A 6260-nucleotide genomic window follows, 5' to 3' on the forward strand; every position below is an offset into this window, starting at 1 on the left:
GCATTTTTAAAATAAGGTTTCCCCTCTTCTGCTGTAATGATATTATCTTAATTTGCAGTCCCAAAATTTACCTTTGAAAATATTCACTTGAATACACTTTAATATAGGTGCTGTTTTCCTTTTTTCACTAAGTAATCCCTTTGGAAAGGAGTACTCTAATGTGCCATGTGCTTCATTCTGTAAACTAGAATAAGATTGCATGCTCTGTAGTGTCTTCTTTATTAGATGTTTTTGTTAAGGATGTCTGCCTAGGTTGCTAAATGGAACAAGGGAAAAAAGAGTTCTGGTTATGCCAGTTGTAATATTACAAGAGCTCCATTAGTGTAAAATAAGAGAATTGCCGAAATTATCATGGGCAGAAAACTGTTCCTTGCTGAATGAAAACTTGAGTAAAAAACAATTACGGAATAAAGTGGTTTGGTGGGGGTTTTGGTGGGTTTTTGTTTCCTTCGTTGGTTGGTTGGTTTTGGGGTTTTTTTTTTTACTCTTAAAAGTGTGCTTGATTCAAGAACTACCTTTACCTATGTGTATATTTCAGCTTTCGGGACCATGTTTTCTTTTTATTCTCTAGATTATGTATCAGAGGAATTGATCTGGCTGGGTGGAGCCTGCTCCCCTGTGGGTGGCTATTGCTGTTGCCCAGGTTTCCTCAGCCTGAGCTGATCTGGCAAAGGCAACCTGCAGAACTTGTTGGTCCAGTCTCTCCCTGTTCCTGAAATTGAAATCACTCAAGTATTATCTATTTGACTTGTCTTTGAAAGAAAACTCAGCTTCCTCCAGAACCAGTTTGAACATCAAACAATTCACATGAGATAGATGGAAATACATGTGCAAATAGCTGGAAATTTAGAACCACACAGAGGAAAACTCTTGACTAAGGATGTAAGTAGGCCTTTATGTTAAGGCTAATCATTGACTTTATGTAACTCCCCCACACTGTAATACACAACTCAAGAACCGAAACTAAAATTTATCCTGTCCAGCTGTATACAAACATCTGCACTGCTGCAGTTAGGTCTATGGTTATTCCAGCTTTCCAAGTCTCTGGTTGTCAGAATCCTCTGCGGGAACTTGTCTTCTGTTAACTACAGAGAAAGCCTAGGGCTGCTATGCTTGCAACATAGGCACCTCAAGCTAATGCCTGAAGTGGCACAGTGTGTGTGGAGATGAGACATCTGAAGAGTTTCATCTTGCTGAATGTCGGACACACACTGGGTTGGGTCCTGCCACAGACTTTTATTCCAGTGATGGTGTTCAGCTGTGGTGCTAATGTGTACTACTGTTCACAGCTTCACCACTGGTGGAAGTAGAAGGGATCAGCTCAAATTGGCCTATTTAGTTTATTTGTTTGGGGTAGAGAAAGGTAAAATACATAGAAGAAGACAGGAAGGAGATACTGGATTGGATTGCAATCAAAAAGTTTTGAACAGTGTCTGAAGTTTATTTGGGTCCTGTTGCATCTTGTTCTACATATACGGTTATTGAAAGTGCTTAGTTTGAAAATCGACAACTTTGGGTTTGTAGGCAAAGAGCTAGATTGTGCCCCATGCAGTGCATACAGCATTGTAGTATTCATGGCTGTATGACCTCTGTGACAGCATGTGTCAGGAGGTTTAGGTTGGATATTAGGAAAAGGTTCTTCACCCAAATGCTGATTGAGCACTGGAACAGTGCTTCAGCCCAGGGAAGTGGTCACAGCACCAAGCCTGACAGAGTTCAAGAAGTGTTTGGATTATACTCTCAGGCACATGGTGTGATTCTTGGGATGGGTCCTGTGCAGGGCCAGAAGTGGGACTCAGTGATCCCTGTGGGTCACTTCCAACTCAGGATATATGATTCTATAGGTAACCGCTTCCAACTCAAGCCATGAATATTATGGTAGGCCACACTCAGAATAAGAAGGGGGAACTGGCAAACTGGGCTGAAGATTACTGCAGTTTTTCCCTAAAGGCTGCTTTCCATAAAAAAAAAAACAATCCTTGGAAACTAAAAGCCATCTCTCTCGTAAATGAGTCTTCTCATCTCCAGGTCTTAGGTTGCCTTTAGCTTCACCAGAACCATAGAGCTAATTTTTTTCTTTATTATATAGTAATATTCAGTGTACTTCCACGGAAGTAAAAAGTCTAAGTTTCCTTAGATATAAGAGGGCATTAACAAAGTCTCTCACTCCTTCTACAAACGTGAAGTGGGGTATTACAAGTTCTTCTGCATGTGGGGGCCATAGTGGGAAAACTTAAAGTTACAGAATGAATGGTGCGGGTTGGAGAGAGACTCTAAACAGTTGGTGGAATTTCTGAAGGGACTTTGGAGCAATAAATTTCTCATGACTATTCAAGATCTTAAAAGAAAAATACCTTTTGACTGGACTGATTACAAACAATCCCACCATAAAGTACAGATTTTCTTATCAAAAGCGGGAATAAGGTGAGTGTATTTAAATAACCGAAGATTGAATTAACCTGAATAAAGCAAAAGATAGATAGTACAGTTAATCTGAAATGCTGCTATAGATTGAGATTTATTTTAGGATGTCTTTAGTTAAACTTCCCAAAGGTCAAATGGTGTGTAGCATCATGCACTTCCTTTTGAAGTTTGACTTCTTACAAGCAATACTTGTTCCTGTAAAAAGTCTTAAAAAGATTATTTGGACTAAAACACATCACCATGTCATTTCATGCAGAGATGGTGAATAATCACGGTCTTACAGCCTGAGATTTAAGACACCCTGTGTTGTAAAAGTTAACTAACATTGAAAAGAAGTTGTGGAACTCGCCGATGCAGGACATTTCTGCCATGATGAAAGTAAAAGCTGCTTAAAAACAAGGTTAAACTGATCACTCTTGCATCAAGAACCAAAAGAACCAAAGATCAAGGAACAATTTCCAGTTCACACAGTCTCTAATAAAGTGTTCAGAACTGGGAAAAAATAGCAGATCGCATTCACTTTATACCTCCCCTAAGTACTTGCTATGGGTCTTCTCTCTCATGAGTGGATTTGGGGTGAGGAGACATGGAGAATGATTGTATTGGATCCGACATAAAATACATTTATCTTCTAACACTGAGAAAAAACAGAACGTGTCTCAGGTTCTTCCCTTTGCCATCCATCAGAACACAACCTGAGTGTAATCGATTTGTGCAACATGTTCTGAAACACTGATTGCACTCCCTGGCCATTTCACATGTCCCTTTAGTGAGACAGGTTCCACATTCAAGAGAACAAGATTGAGATTATGCTGCTCCTGCCCTTACAGTTGTTCTAGGACCATTCCTATCTTCCTGAATATTTTAAGTTCTTCCAATAATGGTAAGGAGCTTGAAAACTGATCTTAGCACTGGTTTGCTGTATCTCAATTTTAATGCAATATTTCTCTTGCATCTGACAGCACTTTTTCATATACAGAAATTCCAGAAATTATACAGAAGTCTAGTGTTGCTTTCCTTTCTTGACTACCTGTGCTTATTCTTAAATATTCCCCTTCTACCATCAACCCAAAAAAAGCTTTCCTTGTAACTTAGTATTCAAAGACTCTTTCTTGTACAAGTGACTTCACTTTGCCAAAAAAGAAGAAAACCACAAGCTGAGTTTACCACCAATGTAAGCAAGACTGTTTAGCCACATCTCAGCAAGCTGGTTACATAATTAGTCTCAACTATGCCAAGACTAATGCAAAGAGGCTGTGTTACAGTGATACATGAACTGTATCACTACTTGCTTAACATGTAATACCTAAGATTAGAAGGGTGTTTGCAAAAATTCATTAAGTTAAATGATGAAGAATACCTCTGAATATGTTCTTCATTTTCTGTTTAAATATGTATTATTTCTAAATATAATTGATCCATTTCGTATGCAACTAATTATTTTAGATCAGGCCTTGAGATAAACATGAGCAACAACTACTTTTGGCTGCTCATTTCAGACCTTTGTTTATGATATAAAGGGTGCCCAGTGTTTCCTCTGAAATTCTACGTCTTATTGTCATGGGTAGGCTTTCACCAATTCTGCTTTATTTCAGCTGCAGCTGCCCTTGGTTCTGTACCAAGGCTTCATTTGTGTGAATTTGTGCCAAGAATAAGGTAAAAATGCTGCCTGAAATGGAGTCCACCTTTCCCTTTAAAACTGTCAATTTAAGAAGCTGGAAGAATGAATTGCTTATAATTAAATCTAATTATAGATTTAATTAAAAAAAAAAAAAAAAGTTGGGAATGCTTAGGGCTTGGTCCAGCCCTTAGAACCCAAGTTGATACCTGAGTTGGGGACATGGCTGTAGTTACTATTTGTGGCTGGCCTAGTCGTTTTATGAATCAAAGCACTTTTGGGTCAGCTTTGAAAGAAAACCAAGGTAAAGAATCACTTTTTCTTGTTGCTAAGAATGAAGCAAAAGATGAATATATTTGTAAAAGAATAAAATGCTTACTTTATAAAATCTAAATAATCTGTAACTAGAAAGTGTTATTTGTTAACTGCATACTATATATTTTTCCCATGTTTGGAGATACTTAAATGAAAATTTAATATGGTCAGCTCTGAATAGTGGCAGGAAAAAAAGCTACTTTAAGGGAGAGATCTCAGCAGCAGTAAACATTTACTTTAAGTTTGAATTCTATATCTATATTTAATCAATTACATCCTTATGCTGGTATTGAAACTGCTCTAGATTGAGATTTCAGTTCTTTATAAACTCAGAAGCTTCTTTTGGGGAGCAACAAGAAGCTGTGAGTATTCCTAGTAAATGCTCACTTGCCAAATTCTGCAAACATGTTTCCTTCACTTGGACTTGATGGGTAGGGAAAGAGGCCAAATATAAAGGTGCAAATGTGGAGGAAGCATTATCGCAGGTTTCTGGAGCATAACAGATCTCAATAGATACTTTCCATTATATACGCTTCACAAGACTTGAGGTCCTTGAAAAGGCTGTTGCAGATCTCTACTGCTTGCCCTTCCTACCTTTATTACTACAAAATATTTCTTGCTATATAGTTGTCACACCTGCCTACTCTTAAAAGAAGCAAAAGCTGTAAGATGTTTATGATGCCACCAAGTATCATCTTTAGTATCATCTACATTTACTTTCTATGCTAAGACCAAAAAATGTCTGCTTACTAAATTTATTTCTGAAGTTGCTAATGTACTGAAACTATCAGTTTAAGTATCACTGTTTCAGGGTCACCATATCATTATGCATTAGGGAATGTCTGCTGCCACAGGGATTGGTGCAGCACAAACTCAGCTCAGTGAAAACTCCCACTGTTTACAGCTTATGCTTTATTAGTCTGAAGGAAAGTGATGTAAAAATAGCAGGGGTTCCTATCCATTACAAAGATGAGAAAGGTTGGAAAAAAATTAAAGTCCTAGCAATCACTGAGAATTTATATAAAAAAAATAAAGTAAACCCAACACAAACCCCACCCTCTCAGTAACTTACCTCACTGCTTCAATGACAGCTTTCAGCCCTTCTCTTGAAGTCATTTTTCTCACAGGCAGCAGTGCCTGAACTGAAGAAGGAGATGCTCCCATAACTCCTACAGAAGGATCAGGGCTTACAACCAAAACCAGCAACCTTGTGTTCTCAGTTTCTCCTATTTTTATTTTAAGTATTTCAATTTTAAGGCATTTTGTGCCTGTGTATTATCTTCCAAAAAATTCTAACATAAGCCTATAATTGATTCTTAACCAAGCTGACACTGAAACAGTGCAGTCTTAAGAACAAAGCCCTTCAAAAAACCAAACCAAACCAAGGGAAAGAAAAAAACAAAAAGAAAAAGAAAATTGCAGGTACAAATAAAGTAGACTAACTGATAAAAGTCTACTTTTAAAAATAGTGACTAGTTCTTGTGCTCAGGAAAAGTTTTGACAAAAAGCATGACTATACAATTAATTATCCATATGAGTAAGATGCAAATTTGGGGCTACAAAATGCCATCACTACAACTTTCCACACAGGGAATTAGACAGGAGCTACAGCAAAGACTGCTTTCAGAGGAGCCACAATGCTTGCTTCCAGAGAACTGTGGTTTTCAGGTAAGCTTGTTCACTATCAGCACTCCTGGTATGATGTGACTCCACAATGCTTTAAGCCATAGGCTTTATTTACATTCAAGCCTTGAGTGAAAATTATATCACTTGTTTAAAAAGAAAAAATTTTTTTCTTCATGCTCTACTTCCCTCTCCACTGGTTTGGAGAGATTAAATATCTCCTTTACAAGGGTCAAGGTTATATTCACAGTTAAAATGTAGGGAAAAAATTGAGATAATA

This window comes from Manacus candei, unplaced genomic scaffold (assembly GCF_025592945.1).
Source record: "Manacus candei isolate 608988 ecotype Guabito, Panama unplaced genomic scaffold, ASM2559294v1 h1tg000043l, whole genome shotgun sequence".
Classification (NCBI taxonomy): Eukaryota; Metazoa; Chordata; class Aves; order Passeriformes; family Pipridae; genus Manacus; species Manacus candei.